The sequence below is a fragment of the Zalophus californianus genome, chromosome 5, assembly GCF_009762305.2.
Source record: "Zalophus californianus isolate mZalCal1 chromosome 5, mZalCal1.pri.v2, whole genome shotgun sequence".
Taxonomy (NCBI): Eukaryota; Metazoa; Chordata; class Mammalia; order Carnivora; family Otariidae; genus Zalophus; species Zalophus californianus.
In genome coordinates, this window is record NC_045599.1 from 42069389 (window position 1) to 42082349 (window position 12961).

Consider the following 12961-nt stretch of genomic DNA (forward strand, 5'->3'; position numbering starts at 1 on the left):
GGAAATTAAAGAAGAGTTTAAAAAATTCATGGAAACAAATGAAAATGAAAACACAACTTTTCAAAATCTTTGGGATGCAGCAAAGGCAGTCCTAAGAGGAAAGTATATAGCAACAGAAGCCTTTCTCAAGAAACAAGAAAGGTCTCAAATACACAACCTAACCCTACACCTAAAGGAGCTGGAGAAAGAACAGCAAATGAAGCCTAAACCCAGCAGGAGAAGAGAAATAATAAAGATCAGAGCAGAAATCAATGTAAAGGAAACCAAAAGAACAGTAGAACAGATCAATGAAACTAGGAGCTGGTTCTTTGAAAGAATTAAAAAGACTGATAAACCCCTGGCCAGACTTATCAAAAAGAAAAATGACCCAAATCAACAAAATCATGATTGAAAGAGGAGAGATCACAACCAACACCAAAGAAATACAAACAATTATAAGAACCTATTATGAGCAACTATATGCCAACAAATTAGATAATCTGGAAGAAATGAATGCATTCCTAGAGATGTCTAAACTACCAAAACTGAACCAGGAATAAATAGAAAACCTGAACAGACCTATAACCACTAAGGAAATTGAAGCAGTCATCAAAAATCTACCCAAAAAAAAAGCCCAGGGCCAGATGGCTTCCCAGGGGGAATTCTATCAAACATTTAAAGAAGAATTAATACCTATTCTTCGGAAACTGTTCCAAAAAATAGAAATGGAAGAAAAACTTCCAAACTCGTTTTATGAGGCCACCACTACCTTGATCCCAAAACCAGACAAAGACCCCATCAAAAAAGGAGAATTACAGACCAATATCACTGATGAACATGGATGCAAAAATTTTCACCAAAATACTAGCCAATAGGATCCCACAGTACATTCAAAGGATTATTCACCACGACCAAGTGGGATTTATCCCTGGGCTGCCAGGTTGGTTCAACATCCGCAAATCAATCAATGTGTTACAATACATTAATAAAAGAAAGAACAAGAACCATATGATCCTCTCAATAGCTGCAGAAAAAGCATTTGACAAAGTACAACATCCTTGATCAAAACTCTTCAGAGTATAGGGATAGAGGGTACATACCTCAATATCATAAAAGCCACCTATGAAAAACCCACAGTGAATATCATTCTCACTGAGGAAAAACTGAGAGCTTTCTCCCTAAGGTCAGGAACATGGCAGGGATGTTCACTATCACCACTGCCAATTCAACATAGTACTAGAAGTCCGAGCCACAGCAATCAGACAACAAAAAGAAATAAAAGGCATCCAAATCAGCAAAGAAGTCAAACTCTCACTCTTTGCAGATGATACGATACTTTATGTGGAAAACCCAAAAGACTCCAAAAACTGCTAGAATTCACACAGGAATTCAGTAAAGTGGCAGGATATAAAATCAATGCACACAAATCAGTGGCATTCCTATACACCAACAACAAGACAGAAGAACGAGAAATTAAGAAGTCTATCCCATTTATAATTGCACCCAAAACCATAAGATACCTAGGAATAAATCTAACCAAAGAGGCAAAGAATCTGTACTCAGAAAACTACAAAATACTCATGAAAGAAACTGAGGAAGACACAAAGAAATGGAAAAACATTCCATGCTCAGGGATTGGAAGAACAAATATCATGAAGATGTCAATGCTACCTAGAACAATCTACACATTCAATGCAATCCCCATCAAAATACCATCCCCTTTTTTCAAAGAAATGGAACAAATAATCCTCAAATTTGTATGGAACCAGAAAAGACCTCGAATAGCCAGAGGTTTGCTGAAAAAGAAAAGCAAAGCTGGTGGCATCACAATTCCGGACTTCCAGCTCTATTACAAAGCTGTCATCATCAAGACAGTATGGTACTGGAACAAAAACAGACACATAGATCAATGGAACAGAATAGAGAGCCCAGAAATGGACCCTCAATTCTATGGTCAACTCATCTTCGACAAAGCAGGAAAGAATGTCCAGTGGAAAAAAGTCTCTTCAACAAATGGTGTTGGGAAAATTGGACAGCCACATGCAGAAGAATGAAACTGGACCATTTCCTTACACTACACACAAAAATAGATTCAAAATGGTTGAAAGACCTAAATGTGAGACAAGAGTCCATCAAAATCCTAAAGGAGAGCACAGGCAGCAACCTCTTTGACCTCAGCCACAGCAACTTCTTCTTAGAAACATCACCAAAGGCAAGGGAAGTAAGGGCAAAAATGAACTATTGGGACTTCATCAAGATAAAAAGCTTTTGCACAGCAAAAGAAACAGTCAACAAAACCAAAAGACAACCGACAGAATGGGAGAAGATAGTTGCAAATGACATATCAGATAAAGGGCTAGTATCCAAAATTTATAAAGAACTTCTTAAACTCAACACCCAAAGAACAAATGATCCAATCAAGAAATGGGCAGAAGACATGAGCAGACATTTTTCCAAAGAAGACATCCAAATGGCCAACAGACACATGAAAAAGTGCTCAACATCACTTGGCATCAGGGAAATCCAAATCACAACCCCAATGAGATACCACCTCACACCAGTCAGAATGGCTAAAATTAACAAGTCAGGAAACGACAGAGGTTGGCGGGGATGCGGAGAAAGGGGAACCCTCCTACACTGTTGGTGGGAATGCAAGCTGGTGCAGCCACTTGAAAACAGTATGGAGGTTCCTCAAACAGTTGAAAATAGAGCTACCATATGATCCAGCAATTGCACTACAGGGTATTTACCCCAAAGTTACAAATGTATGGATCTGAAGGGGTACATGCACCCCGACGTTTATAGCAGCAATGTCCACAATAGCCAAACTATGGAAAGAGCCATGATGTCCATTGACAGATGAATGGATAAAGAAGATGTGGTATATATACACAATGGAATATTATGCAGCCATCAAAAGGAATGAAATCTTGCCATTTGCAATGACGTGGATGGAACTGGAGGGTATTATGCTGAGCTAAATAAGTCAATCAGAGAAAGACATGTATCATATGATCTCATTGATATGAGGAATTCTTAATCTCGGGTAACAAACTGAGGTTTGCTGGAGTGGTGGGGGGTTAGAGGGTTGGGGTGGCTGGGTGACAGACATTGGGGAGGGTATATGCTATGGTGAGCACTGTGAATTGTGTAAGACTGCTGAATCACAGACCTGTAGCTTAATACATTATATGTTAAAAAAAAAAAAAAGAACAAGATAGCAGGAAGGGAAGAATGAAGGGGGGGAATCGGAGGGGGAGACGAACCATGAGAGACTATGGACTCTGGGAAACACACTGAGGGTTCTAGAGGGGAGGAGGGTGGGGGGATGGGTTAGCCTGGTGATGGGTATTAAAGAGGCATGTACTGAATGGAGCACTGGGTGTTATATGCAAACAATGAATCATGGAACACTACATAAAAAACTAATGATGTAATGTATGGTGATTAACATAATAAAATAAAATAAATTTAAAAAAAAAAGCCCAGGACAAGATTGTTTCACAGGTGAATTCTATCAAACATTTAAAGAATTAATATCCTTCTCAATCTTTGCCAAAGAACTGAAGAGGGAACACTCCCAAACTCAATTCATGAGGCCAACATTAGCCTGATACCAAAGCCATATAAGGACTCTACCGGCAAAGAAAACTACAGGCCAAAATCCCTGCTATAGATGTGAAAAATCACAACAAAACATTGAACTGAATTCAGCAGCACATCAAAAGAATCACACACCACGAACAAGAGGAATTTATTCCTGGGATACAAGCATGGTTCAACATATACAAATCAAAAAATGTGATATGCCACATAGATGCAGAAAGCTTTTGACAAAATGGCAATATCATTTTATGATTTAAAAAAAAAAACACTCAACAATTAGGGTATAGAAGGAACATACTTCAACATGATAAAGGCCATACATGACAAGTACACAACTAACATCACATTCAACTAAGTTTTCATATATATAATTGTTATTTTCCCTTAAAGTCAATGTACTTAGGGAGATTTCTCAACCTTTACATAAATATGCTGCCAGGATGAGGGCTGTACCTTAGTTGTGTAGATGAAAAGTTGATAGCTTTTCCTCTAAGATTAGGAACAATTAGGGGTGCGTACTCTCACCAGTCTTACTCAACATAGTACTGGAATATCCTGGCCCAAACAATAAGAAAAAAAAAAAAAACTAAAAAGCATCCAAATCAGAAAGGAAGAAGTAAAACTGTCTTTGTCTACAGATGATATAACCTTATATACATAAAATCCTAAAACTCCACCAAAAAACTGTTAGAACTAATAAATGAATTCAGTAAAGCTGAGAGATACAAAATTGATGTAGAGAAATATGTTGCATTTCTATACAGTGATAATAACTAGCAGAAAGAGAAATTAGGAAAACAATCCCATTTACAATTGCATCAAAAAGAATAAAATACCTAGGAGTAAATTTAACCAAGGAACTGCAAGACCTGTACTTTGAAAACTATTAAAACATTGATAAAAGAAATTGAAGATGACACAAATAAATGAAAATATATACCAATGTACCATGCTCCTGCTCTGGAAGAATTAATATTGTTAAGATATCCATACTATCCAAAGCAGTCTATAGATTCAGTGCATTCCCTATCAAAATACCAATAGGGGCACCTGGGTGGCTCAGCTGGTTAAGCGTCTGACTCAGGTTATGGTCTCATGGGTTGTGAGAGAGAGCCCTGCGTTGGACTCCCCACTCAGTGGGGAGTCTGCTCGAGATTCTCTCCCTCTGCCCCTCCCCCTACACGTGTGCACTCTCTTGCTTTTTCTCAAATAAATACATCTTTTAAAAAAAAATACCAATAGCATTTTTCACAGAACAAGAACCCTAACATTTATCTGAAACCACAAAAGACCCTGAGAAGACAAAACAATCCTGAGAAAGAGTAACAAAGCTAGAATTATCACGATCCCAGATTTTAAACTATACTTCAAAGCTGTAGTAATCAAAACAGTATGGTACTGGCACAAAAACAGAAACATAGCTCAATTGAAGAGAACAGAGAGCCCAGAAACAGAGCCACACTTATATGGTCAAGTAATCTATGACAAAGGAGGCAAGAATACACAATGGGGAAAAGACAGTCTCCCCAATAAATGTGTTAGAAAAACTGGACAGCTACAAGTAAAAGAATAAAACACTTTTTTATACCATATACAAAAATAAGTTCAAAGTGGATTAAAGACCTAAACACAGGAGCCAAACCATAAAAATCTTAAAAGAAAACAGAGTAAACTCTTGGACTTCAGTCTTATTAGCAGTACTTTTTGGTTCTCTCCCCTCTGGCAAAGGCAACAAGAGCAAAAATAAACCATTGGGATAAAAACGTCTGCACAGTGAAGGCTGCCATCAACAAAACAAAAAGGCAATCTACTAAATAGGAGAAGATATTTGCAAATGATATGTACGATGAGGGGTTAATATCCAAATATATAAAGAACTCATATAACTAAACACTGAAAAACAAACAATATGATTAAAAAATGGGCAGAGTACCTGATTAGTTATTATTCCAAAAACATCTACAGATAGTCAACACACACGAAAAGATGCTCAAAATCATTCATCATCAGGGAAATGCAAATATGTAAGGTAATAAAAATGGTATGGTACTGGCATCAAAATAGATACAATGACAAATGGAACTAAATTAAGAGCCTCGGCATACACCCTCACATATACAGTCAACTAATATTTGACAAGGGAGTCAAGAATATTCAGTAAGGGGAAAAAAAAACTCTTTTCAAAATGGTGATAGAAAAACCTGGGTAACAATTTTCAGGATAATGAAACCAAACACTGATCTTACATCACTCATAAAAATTACCCTGAAAGGGATAAAGACTTAACTATAAGACTTGAAAATGTAAAACTCCTAGGAAAAAAAAACACAGGGATAAAAACTTTTGATGGTCTTGGCAACAATTTTTTGGATAGGACACCAAAGTGGAAGCAACAAAAGCAAAAGTTAGTAAGTGGAACATGAAACTAAAAACTTCTATACAGCAAAAGAAAAAACAAAATGAAAAGGCAACCTACTAAATGGGAGAAAATCTTTGCAAGTCATGTATCTCATAAGGGGTTAATATTCAAAATATGTTAAGAACTCACAACTCAATAGCAAAAGCCAATCTAATTAAAAGATGCACAGAGGATCTGAATAGTTTGTTCCAAAGAAGACATACAAATGGCCAAGAGATATGTGAACAGGTGCTCAACATCAGTAATCATCAAGGAAATGCAAATCAAAACCACAAGGAGATATCACCTAGGGGAATGTAAATCGGTGCAGCCACTGTAGAAAAGAGTATGAAGTTTCCTCAAAAAATTAAAAACAGAACTTCCACATGATCCAGCAATTCCACCGCTGGGTATTTATCCAAAAGAAATGAAATTATTATCTCAAAAATACTATCTCAAAAAAGTATCTGCATTCCCATGTTCACTGTGGCATTATTTTCAACAGCCAACACATAAAAACCACCCAAGTGTCCATCAAATAGATGAAAGGATAAAGATGTGGTGTGTATGTGTGTGTGTGTGTGTGTGTGTGTTATTCAGCTGTGAAAAAGAAAGAAATCCTATCATTTGCAACAACATCAATGAACCTCGAGGGCATGTTAAGTGAAAAAAGTCAGAGAAAAACAAAGATGGTATGATCCACTAATATGTAGCATCTTAAAAAACAAACTCACAGACACATAGAACAGATTGGTGGCTGCCAGGGGTTGGGGGTTGTAGATGGGCAAAATGGGTCAAGGTGGTTAAAAGGTAAAAACTTCCAGCTGTGAGCCCTAGGAATGTACAGTATTGAGCACAGCATGGTGACTACAGCTAACAATACCTTATTGTATATCTGAAAGTTGCTGAGGGTAGGTCTTAAAAGCTCTCAGCACAAGAAAAAAATTGTAATTATGTGTGGTGATAGATGTTAACTCAACTTATTGTGCTGGTCATTTTGCAGTGTATACATATATCAAATCGTTATGTTGTACTTATAAAACTAATACACTGCTATATGTCATTTAAAAAAACTTACATAGAAGCGAAGGGAAGTAGTCTAGATGGCTTACAAGGTTCTTTTCATGGTCTGACTTCTGCTCAACTCTCTCATCTGCTGGACGATCACCTTCTCAAGACCAAGACACCTTCCCAGCCATTGCTATTTCCCAGCATGGGGAAGGGTTTTTTTTATCATCACACTCCTCTCCTAGGACATTCTGTCCCTCTCTTCATTTGATTCACTCCAACTTATTCCTCAAGACTTACTCTTAGTTCCTCTAGAAAGTTACCCCTACCCATGCTGAGTCAGATGATTCTCTCCTGTAATGCTTTGGCAGGCATAACTAAACTTTTTCATCCTTCCCCCACTGGGCTATAATCTTTTAATTACATTTCTTCTGTAAGAGACTAGGAGTTTTGCAGCTGTAGGAAGAGTATCTTATTTCTGTGCCCTCACTGACTAGTGCAGGGGCTGAAACAGACTCAGCCTTGGTTTGTTGAACCAAATGGCAAGGAAAAATTACTCACTAAAAAAATAGTTGATTTCTAACTTAACTAAAATATTTATAGTTTAAGTGACTGATGAGAACAGTTTTCTGACTGTATATTCTTAGTGGGATATATTCAAGAACTAAAGAAAGCAAATAAATATTTGGTTTCGATAGCAGTGTCATAATTCTCAAAGCATTTTGCATACTGTAGGACAGAGTAAGTAAATATATTGATGCCACTGAGAAACAGGGTTTTCACTGTGGGAGAAGGAAGATATAAATATGAATGGGAGAAGGTAGGGGAAAATCAAATGTTATTAAATTTCAATTGGCCATGAACTCATGGTTTTTTTTTTTTTTAAGATTTTATTTATTTATTCGACAAAGAGAGAGAGACAGCGAGAACAGGAACACAAGCAGGGGGAGTGGGAGAGGGAGAAGCAGGCTTCCCGCGGAGCAGGGAGCCCGACACGGGGCTCGATTCAGGACTCCAGGATCATGACCTGAGCCGAAGGCAGACGCTTAATGCCTGAGCCACCCAGGCACCCCGAACTCATGGTTTTTAAAATGTAGTTTTTAGTAACAATGAGCACACCTCTCTCCTCAAGCTTGGCATCTAAGGCTGACATCTTAAATGAAAAGAAACAGGGCTCCTTATATAAATAACTAGTTCCAGATCTGGAACAATAAAATAGAAAGTGAGCCTAAAACATAAGCCTAATGGGGCAAGTCAAAAGGATACAGCTTAACAGGGCTCCTACAGAACAAATTTGGGGCAATCTGATCATCAAACAGGACAATGATGTTAATATGCTGGGGGGAAAAAAAAGATCCAAGAGGCAACAGTGATTATGACAGGGCAGAGAAGGAGAAAAAGAAAACTGTCCTTTACAAAAGAATACCCTAAAAAACTAAAAATACAGAAAGGGGGATCAAATTAGAAACACATCATTTCATGAACTCTAGTGTAGTAACGGACTCAGGCAAAAATCCTCATTGATGCTGAAACCACTGAGTGACGGGTTGGGAAAAAGGATCCTCTCATGGCCACAGAGCATCACTCTAGAGATTACTTAAAAATATAATGGGAAACCGTTATCTTCCAGTCGAGGTCTGTTGTGACTTTTAAAAAGTGCTCATATGTAGCATTACGTTACCAGGCAGACTGAAATGATGTGACTCCTGATGCAACGCAGTAAGTACACATCATATATATATTATAAGGATCTGTATCATCAAAATTAAAAGTCTATCTTCTGCCAAAAGTGTCCAAGTTGAATTATGAGGAACAATCAGAAAAATGGTGAACATAAAACATTTATGCAAGACACCAGGTCTGATTTCTTCATAAATGTTTTATGTCTTGGGGCGCCTGGGGCTCAGTCAGTTAAGTGTCCAACTCTTGACATCAGCTCAGGTCTTGATCTCAGGGTCAGGAATTCAGGCCCCATGTGGAGCCTACCAACTAACTAACTAACTAAATAAATAAATGTTTTATGTCATGAAAAACAAAAGCAGGGGTAGACTAAATTAGAGCAGATTAAAATAGACAAAATGCATGAACTCTGATCCAATTTTAAAAACAAGTCATTTTTGAGGTAAGAAAAATTTAAATATGGACTATACATTCATGATATTGCATATGATATTGGTATTACATAGAAAAATGTTATTCTTAGACATGCATCATATGACCTCACTGATATGAGGAATTCTTAATCTCAGGAAAGAAACTGAGGGTTGCTGGAGTGGTGGGGGGTGGGAGGGATGGGGTGGCTGGGTGATGGACATTGGGGAGGGTATGTGCTATGGTGAGCGCTGTGAACTGTGCAAGACTGTCGAATCACAGATCTGTACCTCTGAAACAAATAATACATGTTAAAAAAAAAAAAAGATAGTAGGAAGGGAAAAATGAAGGGGGGGAAATCGGAGGGGGAGACAAACCAAGAGAGACGATAGACTCTGAGACACAAACTGAGGGTTCTAGAGGGAGCGGGGTAGGGGGATGGGTTAGCCTGGTGATGGGTATTAAAGAGGGCACGTTCTGCGTGGAGCCTGGGTGTTATGCACAAACAATGAATCATGGAACACTACATCAAAAACTAATGATGTAATGTATGGTGATTAACATAACATAATAAAAATAAAGTAAAAGAAAAGAAAAAGAAAAATGCTATTCTTCTAAAGCTGTTCAAATGGAAAGGAAAAAAAGAGAGACAAACGGAGGCAATCTTGCAAAATATTAACAATTGCTTAAACTAAGATGGTTTTTCATTGTACTTTTCCATAGGTTAGAAATTTTCAAATAAAAGTTGGTAAAATATTTCTAAGTTTGTACGGTTTTTGGTTTGCCATTTCTTTTTTTACATTTTACCTTGATTTCCTTCTTTTGCAGCTAAGTTCCTGCATTTCAGTGGCAATTCTGCCCACACTAATTGACCACCAGTTTAAGAATTATTTAGGCAATTACCTAATATCCAGAAGAGGGCAGCAGAGTAAAACTCTTCTTTAATTAAAGGATGATCTTGGTTTGTTAAACTTTGCCAATTAATCTGAAAATCAGACTACCTCACCTCTCTCTCATGAATAAAGCAGTTGTGTCAGTGTTCCTCTTAGAAAATTAAAAAACTCAAAAGGCTCTCACTGAGACTTCTATTTTTCCAATCTGAAATCTAGACTCAATGTTCATTATCTGATAGGTCATTCCTATTCTCCCATCCCCTCTGACAGTCAGTTACAACCAAGGAGAGGCTGTACCAAGCAAGACACTTGATAACTTCTTTTCTGGTCTCCTGTTCTGAAAACCACCCCGCTCCTAGCTGGCCATCCACGTGCCCACCCATCCACCCGGCATTCATCTACCCCCCCCCCCACCTCCCCCATCCGTCTTGGCAACCACTATTCCTCTGAGCTTCCTAAACTAGTTCTACATGGTAGTGCTCTGGAACCTTCAATGACTCCCTACCACCTATACCTCTGATCTCAACATTTCCAATGGTGTGATTCTACTCTGCCTGAAAACTTAATTTCCTACTACTCCTAATGCAAATTTTTGCTTTACTCAGATCATTATATTTTTGCTCTGTGAACGCATTATGTTCAATCCAATCTCTGTACCTTTGCTCATGCGCATGGTTCTCAAACTTCTTGGTCTCATAATTTGATCTGAGAGGCAGCTGAGAACAAACTGCATGGAATCTTCCAGTTGATATTCAAAGCTGCCACAACCAACAGTGTACCACAGAATTCTATGGGGCATCATTCACACTATTGTCCTAATAGATTTGTGTATTTATTACATTCCACTAGATGGCAGTAAAGTGTCTGGAGGAAGTGGTGGCTTTTCCTAATTTAAAGCCTAACAGATCATTTTTTTCTTCTCCTTTTTATGCAATATTTTAGGTCCTACAGCACAAAATAACTTCCAAATACTTTGTGACTAATTTTGTCAATATGTAATATACTACTGTAATTCAAAGAACTGGCGTTAACTCAATATCCAATGAAATGCCTTATCATATGTTTTCCTTCTCAAAATTTTGCACCACAATATGTGGTTTTAACAGTCGATTCTAAAACATTTTTGTCTTCAGACTCCATTATACTTTTGAAGATTATCAAGAGCCCTCAAGGGGCTTTTGTTTATATGGGATATATCTACTGATATTTCCTAGATCATATGAAAACTAATGCTTTAAAATATTTATTAATTCATTAAAAATAAAAACTCAAAATCTATTACATCTTAATATAGAGAACATACCTTTAAGAAAAACAGCTAATTCCCACCCCCCCCCCAAGTAGTGAGAACAGCATTTTTTATAGCTTTGCACAAGTATTTCCAGCTTAATAAAGGAACTGGCTTTTTTTTTTTTAAGATTTTCTTTATTTGACAGAGAGAAAGAAAGAGTGAGAGAGAGAAAGAATGCACTCATGAGAGTGAGCACACAAGCAGAGGGAGCAGCAGAGGGAGAGGGAGAAGCAGACTCCCCACTGAGCAAGGAGCCCTATGCAGGGCTTGATCCCAGGACCCCAGGATCATGACCTGAGCCAAAGGCACATGCTTAACTGACTGAGCTACCCAGGCGCCCCAAGAACTGGATTTTTGAGACAGGGGAAGATGGCAGAGTAGGAGGACCCTAGGATCACCTCACTCCATGAATACAACTAGGTAACTATCAAGTCATCTTAAATATGCTAGAAATCGACCTTTAGACTGACAAAAGAAACTCCACAACTAAAGGTAGAGACCACATTGAAGAAGGCAGAAAGTGCAGAGACGCAGTTTGGGAGAGAAACAGATTGTGGCCACTGCAGTGGGGAGGGAGCTATGGTCGCAGAGGACTAGAGACAAGCTAACACACAGCGGAGGGCAAGGGGAAAATGAATCCCCGTAGCAATTGGCTTAGAAAGCAGGAGGGCCTGAATTTCTTGAGTTCTTCCAACCAGCCGGGCTTAAAGCCTGGAGTTCTAAAGGTCAGCATGCTTGGCTCTAAGAGAGTTCCGGAGGACACTGGGGCTGCTCTAAGAGCAAAGGCAGGTCAAACACCCTGTAGACTTACAGCATGGGACAGTGATCTGAAGAGCACCTGGGGCACACATGATGAGGTTAGTTCCTCATCTCAGAGCATATCACAGAGAGTCAGCATTCATGATGAGATTCCTCCTGGAAGAAAAGAATTCACAGGCACCGTTTCCCATCCTGCCCCTTAGCATAAGTCTAGGGCCACCTGCAGGAACCAGCACAGACACTTGCTGCCTAACTTACACCAAGCCCCGCACCCCCACACTCTGGTGGAGCCATCCCTCCCAGTCACACCTGCCTCAGTCCCAGCACGGCAGGCCCTTCCCCCAGAAGACTGGCCCAAACCCATGCTCACACCTCATCTCCTAATGTGGGAGTTTTGGGGACCCTCAGTTCTTGTGGCAGTGGTATGGCACCAACAGGTCCCATTTCACAAGCAGACCAGAGCACACCTACTTGAAACTCACCACATTCAGGCCAGGGACCAAAGACTGCCCACAAGAGGCAAAGAGAGCCTCTGCAGATGACTGACCCGATAAAGCAGCCAGGACACAAAAGCAGAGTACATGCAGCACACAATGGATATACTCTCAATAGCACCAGGCCCTAGGGAACAGGTGACATTACACTGCAGAGACCTCTTCTTCAGAAAGCCATTACTCTCAAGAACAGGAGACATAGCAGACTTTCCTAAGACAAAGAAACAAGCACAGAGACATAAACAAAATGAGAAGACAGAGGAATTTGTCCCAAATGAAAGAACAGAACAAGACCACACCAGGGATCTAAGTGAAAACTTATACCAAATTAACGATGTTGAGTTATGTTACTAATGTATGCAACTTTAATTTTGTTTAACACTATCTGCCAAAATAAACTTTATTCCCTATAACTTAAAATGTGTGTTTGTGTATATATATA